Source organism: Canis lupus, chromosome 12 (assembly GCF_003254725.2).
Source record: "Canis lupus dingo isolate Sandy chromosome 12, ASM325472v2, whole genome shotgun sequence".
NCBI classification, from domain to species: Eukaryota; Metazoa; Chordata; class Mammalia; order Carnivora; family Canidae; genus Canis; species Canis lupus.
The window spans coordinates 48,477,842-48,498,608 of NC_064254.1; the positions used below are offsets into that span (position 1 = coordinate 48,477,842).

Consider the following 20,767-nt stretch of genomic DNA (forward strand, 5'->3'; position numbering starts at 1 on the left):
TGTGAAGCAAAAGGAGTAAGAGTTAAGGCAGTAATTGTTGGATAACTTGAAGCCAAAGGGTTTGATTCAGGGATTTTTTTTAATATGAAAAGAAAAAAAGATTACATTTCCATGAATACCTCAAAGGGCCAGTAGAGACAGAGAAGAGGGGACAACTGAGGGGAGCGTGCCCTCTGAGGGCAGGGAAGGACGGGTTCCCAAGTTCAGATGACCTATTATAAGGTAGAGTAATAAAAATACCATGAGGGGACGCCTGGGTGCCTCAGTGGTTGGGCAGCTGCCTTAGGCTCAGGTCGCAATCCCGGAATCTGGGATTGAGCCCTTCATCAAGCTCCTGTAAAGAGCCTGCTTCTCACTCTGTCTATGTCTCTCTCTCTCTCTCTCTCTCTCTCTCTGTCTCTTGAATAAATAAATAAATCTTTAAAGAAAAAAATACCATGAGATTAAACATTTTATTCATGCTAAAAAAAAATCCAAAGTAACACTTTGAGGGCAAGACCCTTGTCAGTTCTGCTCAGTGCTGTATCCCCAGCACCTAGAACAATGCCTGGAACATGGTAGGTGCTCATCAAGTATTTGCTGAGTGAATTAATTCATGAATGTATAAAAGTAACCATTAATTAGACACAATTTGTGCCAGGACTGTGAAAATTATTTTCTTGCATATTCTCTTTAATTCTTACAATTCTTTTTTTTTTCTTAAGATTATTTATTTATTTATTTATTTATTTATTTATTTGAGAGAGACTGAGAGAGAGAGAGCGCACAAGAGAGCAAGTGAGCATGAGCAGGGGGTGGGGGGATGGATCCCAGGACCCTGGGATCATGACCTGAGCCAAAGGCAGACACTTAACGAACTGAGCCACCCAGGTGCCCCTACAACAACGATTCTAAAAGGTAAATAATTATTTCCATTTTACAGATGAGAAAAGAGAAGCGCAGGTTTAGAAATGAAGGCGTTCAGGACATGCCAGCCAAATTATACTGCTTGGGCTATTGATTATTTTGAGCTGAAAGCATTTGAGAAATAGCGGATAAAGGAAGAGCTTCCTGATCTCCCCTTTACTACCTAAAAACCACAAAACCACAAAATTTCCCATAGAAAAAGTACCCTCCCTGTACCAGGAAGAGAGGAACATTCTTATCACCAGAAGACTAGGAGTCAGCTCAGAAATGGGTGTGTACAAACAAAATTAAATAACCCTTATCTTTCACTGGTTTCCTCCCCTTGTATCTCCTAGCCACGTGCTCACAACTCTCGGCCCCCTCACCAAACCCTTTAGTCATGTCACTTCTCCACAAATGTACGGTATTTATGGCCAAAAAGGTATAAAAACTTCCTGTTCTGGTCACTTCTTCAAGTCTGCATTTTCTTGCGAAAGCTCTCCCGTACATGCGAAGATTTAATAAAATCTGTTTGCTCTTCTCCTGTGAGCCAGTCTTATGTCATTTTAAGTCTTAAGCACAACTGTAGACCCTAATAGGGCAAAGGAGAATTTTTCTTCCCACACAAAAACTTAACCCATAACCCATAACCACACAGCTAATGAGTAGCAGACATGGGATTTAATCCAAGTCAATCTGATTCAAACTATGCTTTTAACAGTGACTATGATTTTAAGTATCTGGATTTTAAATATTCTATAACTTTGCCAGATTACCATACTAGCTAAGTACTGGTGCCTTAACCCACTCCAGACCAATTGAGTCAGAATCCCTGAAAGAGGGACCCAGGTGTCATATTTTAAAACCCCTCTAGGTTACGAAAAATAAAAATAAAAATAAAAATAAATAAAGCCCCTCTAGGTGATTCTACAGTTCAGAGAAGGTTGGTAACTACTTCACTGTATCACTTTCTAATTTGAGGCTATAAACATTTATGTACCTGTCATTTTATTTTGAGGCAAAATCAATGCAAGTACACCAAACCAAAGATTTCATTTTATTTTCCCTGGGTACCAGGCACAGAGTATCTTGTCATTGCAAAGTGTTGGCAAGGGGCAGCCCCAGTGGCTCAGCAGTTTAGTGCCACCTTCAGCCCAGGGCCTGATCCTGGAGACCTGAGATGGAGTCCTATGTCAGGCTCCCTGCATGGAGCCTGCTTCTCCCTCTGCCTGTGTCTCTGCCTCTCTCTCTCTCTGTGCCTCTCATGAATAAATAAATAAAATCCTTTAAAAAAAAAAAAAAAAGAGTGTTGGCAATAATACTTATCCAAAGCCTTGTAGAAAAATATTAAATATTTGAAGTAAAAATTTAAAATATTTGAATAAAGAAAAACTTTTGATGCAGCATCTGGGTGGCTCAGTTGGGTAAGTATCTGCCTTTGGCTCAGGTCAAGATCCTGGGGTCCTGGGATCTACTGAGTCCAGCCCTCTGCTCAGCAGGGCATCTGCTTCTCCCTCTCCTTCCCCTTCTGCCCCTCCCTCCCCATTTGTTCTCTCTCTCCCTCTCTGTCTCTCAAATGAATAAATAAAATCTTAGAAAAGAAAAAAAGAAAAAAACCTTTGATTACTTGCATCAGCAGAGTAAGTAGAAATGAGGTGATTATGGAGAAACAGAATAGCATCACAGTTAAGCATACAATCTATAGAGCCACAAATCCCAGCCCCAAGGTTACTAACTGCATGACCTTCACCAAGTCACTGAACTCTGTTCACTGCTTTCTTCCCCTAGGAAATAGAGATGATGATAGTACCTACTTCACAGGATTGCTACCAGAGTGAAATGAGTTAATATGTGTAAACACAGAGAGCCCAGAAGCATTCTGTGCCATCCAGCGTTGTTATTACTTATCTTTCCCTACTAGAGAAAGATTTTGTCTGTTTTCTTCCTAATCATATCTCAAGGCCTAAAACAGAGCCTAGAGCCACAACGTGGCCTCTCCGTAAATGCTGATTATTGTTGTTATTTTTGAAATGAGATAAGCATGTAAAATGAATATTGTGTGTGCACGCCACTTAAAAATATTCATTGAGGGCAGCCCAGGTGGCTCAGCGGTTTAGCGCTGCCTTCAACCCAGGGCGTGACCCTGGAGACCCAGAATCGAGTCCCACATCAGGCTCCCTGAGAGGAGACTGCTTCTCCCTCTGCTTGTGTCTCTGCCTCTCTTTCTCTCTGTGTCTCTCATGAATAAATAAATAAAATCTTTAAATATATATATTCATTGATTCTGAAGATAAAAACATAACATTTGCTCATAAATCATGTTACATCATCATACTTTCAAAGGAACTTGGTAAGCCAGTAAGAATAAAGAAACTGAGAGCACCATTTTAAAAATATGGTGAGACCTAACTGTAGAGAGCAAACTGATGGTTACCAGCAGGGAGGCGAAGGGGTGGGCTAAAGGGGAAGATGGGGATGAAGGAGGGCACCTGTTGTGATGAGCACCAGGTATTGTATGGAAGGGTTAAGTCACTATATTGTACACCTGAAACTAGTATTACACTGTATGTTAACTAACTGGAATTTAAATAAAAACGTAAAAAATATATGGTTAGACAGTTAAACCTTAAATTTTACATACATACATAATCATCCAAATAATATTGACTTTAGGTTAGAATAAAAATATGCAAAAATGAAAATAGTTAAATATTAAGATCATGGCATTATAGTGATTTTTTTTTTTTTACCTTCTCCCTTGGATTTCTTTCACTATTATTGCATCATTTCTTACTCTATCTGTTTTTCCTCCTGATAGTAAACTGAGAGCAGCTTCATCCACTCTTGAGAAAGAGAAGGAAAAGGCAGGAAATAGTCCAACAGTTAAACTGCACTGAATAGTTTAAAGTTGCCCTTTTAACAGCTGGAAATTTCTCATGGAATGGCTCCAGCCACTCCTCAACTTACAAAAAAAATCCTTTAGGAAGCTTCTGCCTTATAAGCAATTCATAACCCTTAGCAAAGTTGGATCAAAAAAATGTACAACATGCCTATGAGTCATCCTTAAAATACTGGTATTTTCTTCAATGAGCCTCTGTAATGGGGAAAAAATTATCATTCCACACAAGCTTCTGAGACCTGTTATCACTTTGCAGATTGAATAACCCTTGGAGACAAGGCAATCTACTGGCTAGACAGCCTGGAAACGGATTCCAGGCCAATCAGCTGCCTAGAATCAGTCTTTGGCCCAATCACCCACCTAGAAACAGTACCTGAACCAATCACTGTCTTCTAAGAACTGTTTTTCCTAAAATCTGCCACTGCTGCCTTGCAAACCAAAATCAGAGAAAGAAAATATACCTGAATTATTTCTACACTGACCTCATGTGTTCCAGCCCATCTGTGGCCTATTTGACAAGTGCTTTGAACTCCATGCCCCTCAGTGGAATTCATTCTGTATCGAGTAATTTTTTAGCCACGTCATACCCTTTGTGGAAAGAGGTAAGGAATAAATACATTTCAGAATATATCATTTTGTACACTGTAGTGGTTTTGATGGGTTTTGTATCTATTTTTCATTAAAACTAGGTGGTTCTCAACCTAGGCTGCACATTAGAATTGCCTGGGGAGTTTTAAAAATTCTGATGCCCAGGCCTCACCCTGGACTGATTAAATCAGAATTTCTGTCCTCGGTGTTTATTAAAGTCCTGCAGATTATTCTAGTGTGTGTCAGGGAGCAAGAACGTCCTGTCCCCTTCAAGGTCCTTCTAGCTGGGCTAAGAATCAAATTGACATGAGACAGATTGACAGAAGATCAAATGTAATAGCATATGTTGGGAATTGCCCATGGCAATTCCAAAGACAGGCAAAAATGAAGTACGTAATGTCATTTTGAATTAAGGAGAAGGGAGTAAAGGGTCTGGGACTTCAAAAGGAAAAAACACAATTCACAGAAAATGAAAAGGAGTAAATGTTTGGTAAACAAATGTGCACTGGGCTGCTCAGAAACAATGGGACACAGAGGACTTTGATCAAATAAGCCTTGTTAGGTTCCTCCCTGTCTAACACCCCTAGTTCATAGTGTAATGTAGTTCTTTATGGTGATAGCTTTCTTCTTGAGCAGTTCCTCTATCTAAATGCTTTCTGGAGAGTTGAAGGGGAAGGTAAAGAGCTTTTCCTAAATCGGTTGGGGTTTATTACTTTTTAACTTAAAATAATCTTCTTGCAGCGGCCAGCCCTTGGCCCCTATATGTGCATCTTAAGTTGATAATACCTGCCTAACTAGATCTTAAGAATTGGCCAAAGGCAAGGCAATGTCTTACAATTTGCATTGTCTTGCCCTGTCCTGCCTAGACCAGGCAAGCAGTTGATAGGAAACACACAGGGAGTTTCAGCAAAGTGCCTAGGATCTGGAGTAAGATCAGGAGTATGTCACCCTTTGAGCTCAGTAAGGGAATATGGAGTAGTTTTAAGAGCTTGTTATTGTGGACTCAGATCTCTGTTTGAGGTCCATCTCTATCATCGCCTAACTCTCTGTCCTGAAGTAAGTTAATTGTAAAAGGAGGAAGTAAACAGATCTGTTCGAGAGGATGTCATAAAGATCACATTAGATAGTATAAGTAAAGCACTTAGCCTAGCCCTTAGTACATGCTCCATAAATAGCCAACTAAGAATAAACACAAAATGGTTGAGATGACCCACTTGCAAAAGTAATCCTTCCTAAGAGATGATTTGTAACATTAGCAAGGGCTTAGAAAGTAACCTGCAGTGACTGTTCAAAGTGTATCCTGTTATTTAACTGAACAGAAATGTAATCTAATCAATCCTCTTGTAACTTGAACATTTGAAATGACATGGTAGTAATGGAAGTGTGGTCGCGGAAGTGTCATCACTAACAGTCAATTTAAAAAAAGAAAACACTATAGAGATAAACAGAAAAATACATTGATTTATTATCATTTTTTTTAATAAATTTAATTTAAAAAGAGGTACAGAGAGACTGTGATGTGTCTCTAGCACTGTATGGAAGAGAGAAGCTGTCCTCTGTCATGGGAGCATTTTTGTTCCAGGTTTTGGGAGACTTTCCTGGATTATTGATTATGTGATAAGAAAGAAACTGTACTACTACTCCAGCTGCAACTTGACTCTCTAGAATCAATAGGCCCTTTGGGGGCCTCCAGGAACTCCCTGGAGAATATCAGGCCTTACCTAATTACCAAGCTTCCTGAGTCTGGGAGTTAGGACTATACATACAGCAGCAGTCTGATTTTTTGTCCTAGAGAAATCCCTCTCAAAACTCAGAATGTAGGGATCCCTGGGTGGCGCAGCGGTTTGGCGCCTGCTTTTGGCCCAGGGCACGATCCTGGAGACCCGGGATCGAATCCCACATCGGACTCCCGGTGCATGGAGCCTGCTTCTCCCTCTGCCTGTGTCTCTGCCTCTCTCTCTCTCTCTCTGTGACTATCATAAATAAATTTAAAAAAATTAAAAAAAGAAAAACTCAGAATGTAGTATGAAAAACTTTTCAAAATCTAATTACATTTATGTTTCAGTTTGTTAGGGCAGGAATTTCTCGTTTTGATTAACCTTTGCTAGTCTCCATCTACGTGAAGGACACAGTGAACCTGATTCTTTCAGTATCTAATTGATGTCTTAGAGAGGCGCCTGGGGGGCTCGGCCGGTTAAGCATCTCACTTTTGATCTTGACTCAGGTCATGATCTCGGGGTCATGAGATGGAGCCTGTGTCCGGCTTCGCTCTGGGCATGGAGCCTGCTTAAGATTCTCTCTGCTGCTCCCTCTGCCTCTCCCCATCTCTAAAAAAATAAATAAATAAAATAAAAGAAGCCTTAGAACTAAATCGATAGTAGACCTATTAATTCTTTCAAGCTATACAGCTTTTGGGTCATGGGATTTCACTTTTGCAAGGTTGTAGCAGCTGCCCCTCCATCACCATCTGGGAGTCACAATGTATTACCACTGGTCATAAATGAATAGAAATTTCTCCTGCTTTGGATACAGAGGAAGGGACTAAATCCACTATAAAAATAGAAGGTCAAAAAAAAAAAAAATAGAAGGTCATTCTTATATTTCCCAGAAAATAAAATATTATTTAATGATCCAAACTATTTTCTAAATGATACCTTTGTGTCCTCAATGCAATTGCAGTCCTTTAATAAGCTTTACTTAATAAATATGACTCCTGAGGTTTCAGAGAGCTCGTATAGTGGTTGCCTGCATAATTTATTTCCCAGGGTATGGATAACATAGATTTAAAATTGTAACTTGTCATAAATACTACTAGTGTCATAAATACTACAAATATAATATTCAACGATAATTTTTTCATATAGATACCTAGTTGTTTCAGTCACATTTATTTATTTTTTTTTAAGATTTTATTCATTTATTCATGAGAGACAGAGAGACAGAGAGAGAGAGGCAGAGACATAGGCAGAGGGAAAAGCAGGCTCCATGCAAGGAGCCCGACATGGGACTCGATCCTGGGACTCAATCCTGGGACTCCAGGATCATGCCCTGGGCTGAAGGCAGGCGCCAAACCGCTGAGCCACCCAGGGACCCCCTCCAGTCACATTTATTGATATGACTGTCATTTTCCCCATTGAATTTCCCTGGCACCTTTGTTGAAAATCAATTAATTGTAAATGTGTAAGTCTGTCTCTGGATTCTGTTGTGTTCCATTGATCTATTTACACCAATATTACACTGTCTTGATGACTGTGGAGCCTCTTGTAATTCCTGAAATCAAGCAGTGAAGTCCTCCAACATTGTCCTTTTTTCAAGACCATTTTGGCCATTCTTCATCCTTTGCAATTTCACATAAACTTTACAACCAGCTTGTAAATTCTTTTAAAATAATCCTACTGGAATTTTGACTGGATGGCTGTGGCTCTAGAAATCAGTTTATAAAGGGTAGACATAATAATAATATGGAGGCTTCCAATCTATGAACAATTTATAATCCATTTATTTAGGTATTTAATTTCTTTCTATAATGTTTTGTAGGGTTTTTTTTTTAAGCATTTCCCACACCCTTTCTTTTCTTTTCTTTTCTTTAAGATTTTATTTATTTATTCATGAGAGACACAGAGAGAGAGAGAGAGAGAGGCAGAGACTCAGGTAGAGGGAGAAGCTGGCTCCATGCAGTGAACCTGACACGGGACTCGATCCTGGGTGTCCAGGATCAGGCCCTAGGCTGAAGGCGGCGCTAAACCTCTGAGCCACCTGGGCTGCCCTTGTAGTCTTCATTGTTCAGGTTTTACACACTTTTTGTTAATTCTATTTATTCCTAAGTATTTTGCATCGTTATTTTCTTGTAAATGGTATTATTTCTAAGTTTTATGTATGGCCCAGTAACATAAGATGTATATTGGTGAATGTTCTATGTACATTTGTAAAGAATGTGTACTCTACAATTATTGGATCATCTAAATATGTCAGGCCAAGTTGGTGAGAATGTCACGTAAATCTTCCTATCCTTATTGATATTTTGTCATTTATTCTATCACATACTGGCAAAGGGGTACTAAAATCTGATTTTAGTGATTGTGGATGTGTTTTTCTTTTTTTTTTTTTTTTTTTTCAAAGATTTTATTTATTTATTCATGAGAGACACACAGAGAGAGGCAGAGACACAGGTAGAGGGAGAAGCAGGCTCCATGCAGGGAACCCGATGTGGGACTTGATCCTGGGATTCCAGGATCACTCCCTGGGCTGAAGGCGGGCGCTAAACCACTGAGCCACCCAGGGATCCCTGGATGTGTTTTTCTTGTAGATTTTTGCTTACTTACTTTGAAGCTCTGTTACTAGGTACACACGCACTTAGGAATTTTACATCTTCTTGATCAAATACCTTTTTTTTATCATCACAATATCATTCTCTATCCCCAGAAATACTCATTTTCTTCAAATCTACTTTCTCTGATACATAGAAATACTAGCTTTCTGATGCTTAAGTTTGCATGGTATAGATTTTTTACTCTGTAATTTTCAGACTGTGCTTTCATATTTAAATGCATCTCTTGGAAACAGTATACAGTTGGGTCTTCCTTTTTATCCATGCTGGCAATTGCTGTCTTTTCATTAGACTGTTCATTCTGCTTGTATTTGGTATAACTGTGTTATAGGTGGATTGAAGTCTACCTCCATGCTATTTGTTTTTTATTCGTCCTCTCTCTTCTTTGTTCCTCCTTTTTGGTCTTGTTTTGGATTGAGTAATTTTTGTATTCCAGCCTATCTCCTACTGGCTTTTTTCTAATATTTTAAAGGGATTGCTAAAGATTACAATATGTATCCTTTTTTTTTTTTTTTTAATTTTTATTTTATTATTTATGATAGTCACAGAGAGAGAGAGAGAGAGGCAGAGACATAGGCAGAGGGAGAAGCAGGCTCCATGCACCGGGAGCCCGATGTGGGATTCGATCCCGGGTCTCCAGGATCGCGCCCTGGGCCAAAGGCAGGCGCCAAACCGCTGCGCCACCCAGGGATCCCTACAATATGTATCCTTAATTCATCACAATCTACCTTGAATTGATATTACACCATATCATGTATAATGTAAGAGCCTTGCAACAGTATATGATGATAATTTTTATATAAGTTATATCTTATTAGAAACTTCAAATTTATATATAAATATATATATCAAAACTCATCATATAGAACACTTAAGATGTTTGCATTTCACTGTACCATTTAACACACACACACACACACACAAACAAAAGAAAACCTAAACAAACCTTAAGTTCCAGTTAACGATATGCATACTAATGTATCCAGGGATGAAGTTTGCTGTACACATCAGAAGATAAGAGGAATTGATGAATGCCAAGAAGAATGGCTAGATAGGTAAATATGTGACAAAACAAATATAATAGAACATTAATTGTAGAAGATAGGGCAATTCTTTCAATTTCTCTTTCTTTGAAAATGTTCTTAATAAAATGTAGGATAAAAAACCACTCTTCTGGGCAGCCCCGGTGGCTCAGCGGTTTAGCGCTGCCTTCGGCCTAGGGCCTGATCCTGGAGATCGAGTCCCACGTCGGGCTCCCTGCATGGAGCCTGCTTCTCCCTCTGCCTGTGTCTCTGCCTCTCTCTCTGTGTGTGTGTGTGTGTGTGTGTCTGTCATGAATAAATAAATAAAATCTTTCTCTTTTTTTTAAATTTTTATTTATTTATGATAGTCAGAGAGAGAGCGAGAGAGAGAGAGAGAGACACAGGCAGAGGGAGAAGCAGGCTCCACGCAGGGAGCCCGACGTGGGATTCGATCCCGGGTCTCCAGGATCGCGCCCCGGGCCAAAGGCAGGCGCTAAACCGCTGTGCCACCCAGGGATCCCATAAATAAATAAAATCTTAAAAAAAAAAAAAAAAAAAACACTCTTCTAATTTGACATGAAAATTAAAATTTAATTTATTTTGTAATGTCAGTTAATTGTATAATGACACTTAAGAACAGAAAAAAATTATGCACATAAATGTTGTTGGGGTGATGACTTAAAAGCTCTAGCTTAGTAATGCCTTGATCTTCTGAACTCCAGACCTGGCCTGAATCCTAAATTCACAACACCGTCTGCAAGGCTGCGCAAAATCTCACCCTTGCACACATTTTCAGTCTCCTTGAGCAAGCTTCTTCCCTTTGCTCTCTGCACACCAACCATATGAGACTTTCCCTGAATACCCAGGGTTGCTGATGCTCGGTGAAGTCCCTGACACCTCTATGTACACAGTCTTCTTGCCTGGAATACTGCCCTCTGGCACCCTCTCCTTTCTTTTCTAAAAGTCATGCTCATCATTTAGGTTTCAACAGAGATATCATTTCCCCAGTGAAACAGTCCCTCATCTCCCAAAGTAGGTCAGGTTCCTATCCTGGAGGAACCATGGGAAAACACCTCACAGGGTGTGAACTGCTCTGAAGCCAGCACAGAACCACGGAATTTCCTTCTCAAAAAAAGCAGATGTCGCTAACAGCCTGTGTGTGACCTTCGTAAATTATCCTTAAGTAAGGCACTTCCCTTCTCAAAAAGAAGGAGTATGTGTTTAGATTTTAACATCTAAAAATCCCTGACTAAAAACCCGTTTTGGTTTAGAAAGAATGCTGGCTTGCTTTTTATGTTATATAATAAGAAGAGCAATGCTGGGATCCCTGGGTGGCCCAGCGGTTTGGCGCCTGCCTTTGGCCCAGGGCGCGATCCTGGAGACCCGGGATCGAATCCCACATCGGGCTCCCGGTGCATGGAGCCTGCTTCTCCCTCTGCCTGTGTCTCTGCCTCTCTCTCTCTCTCTGTGTGACTATCATAAATAAATAAAAAAAAAAAATTAAAAAAAAAAAAAAAAAAAAAAGAAGAGCAATGCTTCCCTTCCATGCCCTAAATGAAGTAAGAGAGCTGTGACTATTAGCCATGAACCATAGCTTCTGCCCTAAGGAAGCAATGCAACAGAGTCAGAACAAGCTAGGAGGAAGCTGAGGCTAAAGTCAGGAAAGCCACTTATGAGGCCACTGCAAAAGCTCAAAGGCCTGAATTAGAGCAATGAAAATGGAAAAAGAGAGAAAGTGACAGGTTGGAGAAGAAGAATATTCTGGTCTTGCCACTGGATATGTGGAGGGTGGGTGAGGAACACCTGAGTGAAAGGATGGATTTGGGGACTCATTTATCCCCAGGCACCACAGCTTTGGGATGTCAGTAATGTTAAGTCCTAAACTGCATAACATTTAGGTCTTCACTTCCATCTCCCCACAAGTACCACAATCCCAAATTCCCAATCTGGCAAATGTTTATGATCTATAATAATAAGCACTGAAAATAACACAGAATGAATTCATTAAAAGTTCTGTTTTTGTGGAAATATCCTCTGCAATAAATCTCCCCTGTCAATTTTTTTTAAATAAGACTGGGAACAATTTCTCAGAAAGCATCATTTTATATTATAGCAGAAATCTATTCTTTTGATAATGTTAGTTGAAGTAGCCACCGAGAAACAATCAATTTTGAAAAGAACATAGAGTACTTCTACAAAGATTTATTACCGATACAGATTTCTTTTTTTAACTTAATGACTCACCAGCAAAATCCTTTAGAATTGGAAGGCTCTGTACTTTGCAAGATTGCCAAATTGTCACTGATTTATTCCCCTAAATGTAATTTGAAAGAACCTGCTGTGTAAATCTGAATACTGGAAACCTGTAAACCAAGAATCTTTTCAAATCTACTTTTCCTATTAATGGTACCTAATGCCTGAGAATAGAATCACAAATTGGGAAGAATGTGGGGCTTTAGGGTGCTAAACTTCTGTGGGAAAACAAACAACAACAACAAAAGAACAAAAAGAAAGGGAAAAGAAAAAAGAAAAGGAGAGAGAATTTATTAGTTCCCGTTCCTGAAAAGGCCGGGGCACAGTTCACTTTAAATATGGCTATACCCAGGGCTTCAAATGATAGCACCAGGAATTTGTCTACCTCCACCTCTTAACTCTGCCTTCCTTTTGGTTGGGTTTACTTTCAGACAGCTTCTGAAGCTCTAGGCTTACCTCTTCCCGGATTAAAGTCTTATAGAAAAGAGAGTTCCTTTCTCTCTGAGCACATCACTGAACTATTTACAAAGGTGTAGGAGAGGTGTAAAGACCCTGCAAGGACCCAGAACCAATAATGGCAGAGGTCACAAAGGACAAGTGGAAAGAGATTGCCAGAATCCAGAAGGAGAGGGGTTACCAGTGACCTTTAGTTAAAGAACATAAACAGTCTGAGGGGTATCATAGAAAGAGCTGGAAGATAAATATCGTGACCACTTTCTGCACCAAACTGAGTGACATTGTTTTAGAGAATCTGGAAAGAAAGGGCTAAAATGACATAATCAATTGTTAATTGATATTATGAGGATGTGGAGTATTTAGCTTCCAATTTGCCTAATGCTAGAAAGTCCAGGGCTAGCTTTGGGAAATCCCATGCTTTCCTTGCTGGAAACTCCTGTGGGCAGACAGTTCAGAGAGCTAGTTTCACTCTCCTCACATGGACTTCCTGTATCCACTGGTTTCAGATTCACTTCTACAGACAAGCCTAAGAATTGCTCTTGATATGGGACTTTAGTATATGAAAAAAAGGGTGTTTCAAAACAGCGCAGAAAAGATGGAGTATTCAATAAATACCACTGGGACAATTGTCTAGTCATTTGGAAAATATAACAGTATTAGTTCCTTATCTGGTACCAAGATCATATATTTATGATCTTGGCAGGACAGAAAGCCTTCAAGTACAATACAAAAAGCAAAAACCATAAAGTAATGACTAGGTAAGATATATCTGCATATGTAGATAGATATGGATATAGATAAGTACATAGGTATTTATCATACAGAATGCATATAAAGAACTACTAAAGATAGAAATTAAAAAGGCTGGAGTGCCCACCTGGCTCAGTTGGTAGAGTATGGGACAATTAATCTCAGGGTTGTGAGTTCAAGTCCCACTTTGGATATGGAACCTACTGAAAATAAAATTAAACAAACAAACAAATAAATAAAATAAAAAGGCAAATACTCCAGTAGAAAAAAGTGGGAAAGAATATGAAACGGCAATCCTAAGTCTAGATTTTCAGTTTCATTAGTAATTATGGAAGTAAGAATCCACTTAACACTGATTTGCTTGGCAAAGCTTAAACATTTGTTTTATCAAGCATTTTATCAAATTTACACATACATATATATATGTCAAGGCATAGGAAAATTCTCATGTCTCATTCACTGCCAGAAGGAGTATAAACTGTTATGGCCACCTCAGCCAATGTGACAGTACTTTTGAAATTAAAATGTGTATTATGGGATCCCTGGGTGGCGCAGTGGTTTGGCGCCTGCCTTTGGCCCAGGGCGCGATCCTGGAGACCCAGGATCGAATCCCACGTCGGGCTGCCGGTGCATGGAGCCTGCTTCTCCCTCTGCCTATGTCTCTGCCTCTCTCTCTCTCTCTCTGTGACTATCATAAATAAATAAAAATTTAAAAAATAAAAATAAAAAAAAAAATAAAATGTGTATTATATCTTGGGAAACCTGACTGGCTCAGTCACTAGAGCACGGGACACTTGACTTCAGGGTCATGAGTTCAAGTGGAGCATAGAGCTTACTTTAAAAAGTAATTTAAAAAAATAAATAAATTGTGCAATTCAGTTTTTAGCATATTTATGGAAGTGTGCAACCATCAGCATTATGTAATTTTAGGACATTTTCATCATCCCAAAAAGAAATATCCATCACCCACCCTCCCCCAACATGTCTACTTTCTCTATATAAATTTCCTTTTCCTGGACCCTTCATATAGTATCATACAATATATTTTTTGGTATGTGTGACTGACTTCATTCACTTAGCATAAAATTTTTAAAATATTTTATTTATTTATTCACGAAAGACATAGAGAGAGAGGCAGAGGGAGAAGCAGGCTCCACACAGGGAGCCTGATGTGGGACTTGATCCTGAACTCCCAGGATCATGCCTTGAGCCAAAGGCAGACCTTCAACCATTGAGCCACCCAGGCATCCCTTTAGCATAATGTTTTTAAGGTTCATTTATGTTGTAACGTATATCAGCACTCCTTCCTTTTTATATAATATTTTATTATATGGATATACCACTTTTTAAAAAATTCATTCACAAGTTAATAGACCTTTAGATTATTTCTACCTTTGAACTACTATAAGTAATGCTGCTGTGAATATTTGTGTACAAGTTTTGGTGTGCCTATATGTTTTTGTTTCCCTTGGGCATATACCTAGGAATGAAATTGCTGGGTCATGTGATAACCCTATGTTTAACATTGTGAGAAAGTGACATAATGTTTTTCAAAACAAGTGCACCGTTTTACACTTCCATCACATGATATGTCTTTTGAAAATCGTGCCACAGGATAGGTTATGAGAGGCAATGGTTGTTTCCCTTTATGTAAACTACCTCAAAAAAAGTTTGTGTGTGTTAAAAGCAAAAATGAGTGAGTGAGTGAGTGAGTGAGTGAGTGAGTGAGTGAGTGAATGAATGAATAAATAGCAAAATCTCAGTTCAGTATCAGGTTGGAAAGTACCCCTGGCTAAGGGTGGGAAGGCAGAGTAACAGCTAGAACCTGGCCGAGCCATTGGCTCGCGCAGTCTGAAAGGGAAAGGGGGGATGACTCAAGACAATCAAGCTTAACACAGGTCCAGCAAGGAGACAAGTTGAAGCCAGGAATCCTATTTCTCTGATTTGGTTGGAACTCTACACGGTATTGAATCGAGACACCCGGAAGCATAAGGAAGATTATTACAAGTTGGGTCGTTTCAGGGCAAAGGGCCTGCTGAGGATTTGAACCAGGTGCGAGGGTTAGTGGAGCAGTTTTGAGAGCCTATCAGTCACAGCTCAAGGCTAGGCTTTAGACTCTGTATTCTGAGCTACAAATACTGAGCAAAGGAGATGTGTCTCTGTGGTAAGCCAGGCATGATGGGAGCTGGGTGGCTCTCAGATACCAGGCATGCTAGTGCTAGAGACCATTTCCTGACTGCCTTGTGGGGAGGGTGACTGTGACCAGGCCACAGCTTTCCTGGGACCTGGACAATATAGCAATATCAGAATTAGCACACATAGGGTAGGAGGGCTACAGCAGGGGGAGGCTAATAGTATACAGCATAGCAGTGACAAGTTCCAAAGAACTTTCTTCACACACTCTAGCTCATTTGTTCCCAACCTGGTGGGCTGGTTTGCCCAAGGACTGTAATTATCCCAAAATATCTCGACACATTGCTAAATTGCCATTTATAACTTCTAAGTTTTTACAACTCTTTCTTAAACGTACAGTTAAAACATAATTGAGAAAGCTCCCCAAAATGGGAGCCCCTCACAATAATATTCTCTAAATAATTGTTTAACATTTCTAAGTGTAAAGTGTTTTAAATGATATTTTATCAGTAAAACTAGGGATCCCTGGGTGGCGCAGCGGTTTGGCGCCTGCCTTTGGCCCAGGGTGCGATCCTGGAGACCCGGGATCAAATCCCACATCGGGCTCCCGGTGCATGGAGCCTGCTTCTCCCTCTGCCTGTGTCTCTGCCTCTCTCTCTCTCTCTGTGACTATCATAAATAAATAAAAATTAAAAAAAAAAATAATAAAATAAAAATATCAGTAAAACTATTTACTTAAGACTGATTTGCTCTTTGAGTTCCACCAACCAATGTAAAGTTAAACGTCCTGGGAAAAATCTGCACAATAATTCCTACTTTTCTGGGTTTCTTGTTTCCTCCGTACTTTCCTTTTGTGATTTTTTTTTGGGGGGGGACCAATAACTTGCTAAGGTATATTAAAGAGATTAAAATCCAGATAAGAAAATAAATCACTTGCTTCTAGTAAATAGCACTAAGGCCGTACATTCTATTCAACCCAGGCGTTTAGTAGATAAGGCCACTTGTCTGCAATTCAAAAGCACAGTTTCAAAGGAGATTAATCTGAATTGAGGGGAGATTTTTGGTTTTCTTCTCTTTAAATTCTGCTCAAGGGCGCTGTGTATTTTAATAGACCAAGAAATTTTTACAGATGTAAAATCGTAAGAAGCTTTCTCTGGAAAACCTGAGTTAACAGACACCACATTCTAACATATTCAGCAATGATTTGTGCCTCTTAGAGGCACCTTGGGCAGCTGGCTTGACCCTTAATCCAGCTCTGCCTGCAGTATTTACATTTTCGGTTGACACAGCCTCTTGGAGTAATAGATCCTGTATTTTAATGCGTGCTATATAAAGAGCTACTTTCTTTTATTTTTGTTGGGAAGACTGTTAGGCTTCAGGAATGTTACCTATTTCCATTTTTTCAGGATTTGAGAAAATAATCCATGATTATTCATCATAAATTTAAGACTTTCACTTTTTTTGGCAAATGGAATCTTTTTCATTTTTACCGCCATACATAATTCTCTCTGCCCTTGATCATTTTTAGTGTCCTCCACTGGATCTTTTCTAGCGCTATTATATCTTTGAAAAGCAGAGACCAGAACCCCATGAAATATTCATCATATAAAGTATTCCAGGGCCGGGTGCTCCTTCAATTACAGTCACCTCTCTTCTCTGCAAAAATCCCCAAACCTATTCTCAATCATTCCCCCTGACACATCTCCCAGACCTGTGCTTGCCAGAGACTGAAGTAATCCATGACTGGTCCCTCCATCTTGACACAAGCTAAATGCAACCAAAACAAAAAAAAAAACACCCTTGAGACCATAAACTTCCCTTCATTGAATATTTATTGGAGTTTGAGGATGTGCCAGGCACTGTGCAACGTATGTAGAGGCAGTGATAGGAGGTGGTTTCGAATATTAATAAGAAGCAGGAGTACTTAGGAAACATGCAGTCTACTGGAGGAGGCATATGAATTAAAAATTATATATCTCGGGGCACCTGGCTGGCTCAGTTGGTAGACCCTGGGACTCCTAATCTAGGGGTCACAGAGCCCCTCACTGGGCTTTGAGCTTACTTTTAAAAAAATTATGTATCTATATGTAAATGCTGTGGGTCTCAAGCCATCTCTAGGAAGTTGTGCTCCTTTCCTGTTACTGCTAAAACAAATTACCACATACTTAGTGGCTTAATTCAACACAAGGGTATTCTCTTACTGTTTGCGAGATCTGAAGTCAGAAATGAGTCCTAAGGGATAAAATTAAGGTGTTATTTAAGAAACAAAACAGATGAACATATGGAAAGGGGAAAAATGAGAGAGAGAGAGAGAAATCATGAGACTCTTAACAGAGAACAAACTGAGGGTTGATGTAGGGTGGGGATGGGCTGGATGGATGGGTGATGGATATCAAGGAGGGCACTTGTGATGAGCACTGGGTATTGTATGTAAGTGATTAATCACTAAATTCTACTCCTGAAATCCATATTATCCTATATGTTAACCAACTAGAATTTTTTTTTTTTAATGGAAAAACAAAATAAGGTATCGACAAGGTTGGTTCTTCCTCCTGGAGATTCTGGAGGTAATTCCTTATCTCTTCCAGCTTTCAGAGGCTGCTAGCATTCTTTGGCTTGTGGCTGCATCACTCCAATCTCTGCTTCCATTAGCACATTACCCTCTCCTCCTTTCTCTGACTGTCCCACCTTCTTTGTGTAAGGAATCTTGTGATCACACCAGACTCACTTGGATAATCCAGGATACTCCCCCATCTCACGTCACTTAATTTCATCTGCAAAGTCCCTTTACCATGTGAAATCACATATTCATAGGTTCCAGGGATTAGGATGTAGACATCTTTGGGGGGCCACCGTTCAACCTACCACTGAAGGCAAGAGAGCAATGATTGAAAATGACACACTTCAATATTGAGTACTAGTAATAGGTCACTTTTATTTGGCCTTTGTTCTGTGCCAGGCACCTTCCGAAGCACTACTCATGTACTTTTCTCCTTCAGTCATCACACCAGCCCTTGGAGGCAGCGTCTACTCTTTTCCCCACTTTACAGATGAGGCACCTGAAGCTCCAGAATAACTTGCCCTGGACTCCCGCCCCTCCCCCCCCCCCCCCCCCCCACCGCCAGCAAGCATAGGAGTCAGCATTCAGATGCAGCTGTCTGCCCTACAGTCTTTGCTCCAAAGCACTAATAAAAAGAGAAATGAAGAAGAAGGACATTCCAGGACAAGAATATAGTGTATTGGGCAGCCCGGGTGGCTCAGCGGTTTAGCACTGCCTTCAGCCTGTGAGGGTCTGATCCTGGAGACCCGGGATCGAGTCCCACGTCGGGCTCCCTGCATAGAGCCTGCTTCTCCCTCTGCCTGTGTCTCTGCCTCTCTCTCTGTGTCTCTCATGAATAAATAAATAAAATATTTTTTAAAAAATAGTATATTAAGAGGCCCAGAGCCTGCATCTTATAACTGGAATGAGGATATACAGGGAGGAATGATGGAAGACAGATGGGAAAGGAATAGGGATTGGACAGTGATGGACTCCATTGCGGGGCAGGCCCTCTCACTAATGATCAATTGTTGAAGGATTTTTTTTCCCCCAACCCACATGAAATGATTTTAGAAAGGAGAATAACCTGATCAGATGGTTGTTTGAGAAAGGTAACTATGGCTGCATTTGGGGAGTAAATGATGGAGGTGTGAATCTCACAACAGAGAGACCTGCTATGAAGTTTTTATAAAGATCCAGATAAGAGATGGTGGTAGCCTGAACCAGAACCTGGGGAGTGGGATTGGAAAGGAAGGTCAGAAGAGTCATAGAAGAGTCATAGAAAGGGCAGAATGGACTGGGTCTTGCTGACTACATCAGTGATTGTGAGGGAGGTAAAGAGGGCAGAGTTAAGGATGTCTCAATTCCTGTCATGGGAAACCGGGTGTCAGTAATCGGGATGAGTAATAGAACTTGCACATACTAAGATTGCACAAAAAATTCTCTGCTTAGATTAATATATTTAATTGAGGGCTTCCCACTGTCAGAGACACTGAACATTAATGACACAAGGTACTCGGGTCCAGTAGCCCACAGTGTCCCTAAATCCCAGCCACCTGGTCTGATCCTGTTACCACAACCTAATGGAACTGAAAAAGGTGATGTAACAAACCAAACTGCCCACCACCCATAACATAGTTAAAACTTGGGTAATCTCACTCTGTCACCAAGCACACATTCTAAGAGGACTTCAAAAAAGAATAAAGCATTTTTCTCCCTCCCCAGAGTAGGTTTGGGCAAACTGAGGACAAAAGACAAACATCACATGAAATAATGAGCAAAAGTACAAAAGACTTTATAATCAGGTGCTAAATTATGAAGTACATTCCGTTTAGAGGAAAGCAATGTTGGTTTTTACCCTCCTAGAATAGCCAAGAAAGATACGAATTTTAGTTGAGCATCTACTGCCAAACCACCACCCTAAAATGTATTGTGTCTCCCAGAGAAGGTAAAGGAAGTTCCCTTAGTCACATGGGTGCTTGCAGGCAGAGCCAGGGCGTGACCTCGGGAGAGATCACCTCAGAGCTGGCGCTCCCCGGAAGGCACAGCAGAAGCTAAGGCTGTAGGGCCTGTGGGGTCGGCTCTGGACAGGCCCATGGGCGAGGCAGAGAGCAGCGACACTCACGTGAGGAAGAGCACGAAGGCAGGACTTGGCCCAAGCTGTTAATTATTCCAGAGAGGAGACATTCTCACTGGAGACTTTCAGGTCGCCCACCACTGCTGGGTGCTTTAAGCATTTCAGTTTGGCAGTAAACATAAGTAAAAAAAGTTTAGCAGTAAAAAAAAATTTAGTTACAGAGGCGTAAGCCTGGAATACTCAGTGCCGGCTCACGGCCTTGAATAATTGTGACAAAACAACAGCTGATCTGATGGTGAGGCAGCAGGCCCCACCCACCTCAGTACCCATGGGTCCCACCTAAGGGCTTTCCAAAGTCCATGGAAACAACACCAGCTAAGTAGTCAAGTTGCCACTCCCATCACACCAGATATGTATTTTATTGGTGAGAACGATGACTAACTAGTAGGCTGATTTATATGCCAGTTCCCACTTGGCCTTTTGCCTGACAGCAAAATTTACTACTGTCAACTAACACTCTTCCTATTTCAGTATTAAAAATTGTTACACTCTCAGCAGTAAAGTACATCCAGCCAAGTGACAAGCAAAGAACTGTTAGGGAGAAGTACACAGACAATATGGGCTGGACTTTGCCAGGAAGAACAAGAGCACATACGGGCCAAGAAGTGTTGCAAGGAAGGAATTTTCTAGAGTGTTATGCAAACCCCAGTTATTATCCTGGGCAATGTTGCAATTTTACTTCTGGTTTATATTAACTAGTACTAGAAACACAGAAGGGGTGACCTAATTCTTTTCCTGCGGGTTTTCCTTTTATTAGAGCTGTACTCTGGTAGGCTGC

At 40.4% G+C, this 20,767-nt stretch overlaps 1 protein-coding gene across 1 annotated transcript in view; it reads right to left on the reverse strand.

The window, feature by feature from the left end:
• Positions 1-20,191, reverse strand: part of RNGTT (RNA guanylyltransferase and 5'-phosphatase) — a 362,295-nt gene extending 342,104 nt beyond the window's left edge. The window contains exon 1 of the mRNA XM_025444846.3: positions 19,978-20,191. The gene's annotated coding sequence lies outside the window, so the exon portion shown is untranslated. The remainder of the gene's footprint in view (positions 1-19,977) is intronic.
• Between the last annotated feature and the right edge of the window lie 576 nt (positions 20,192-20,767).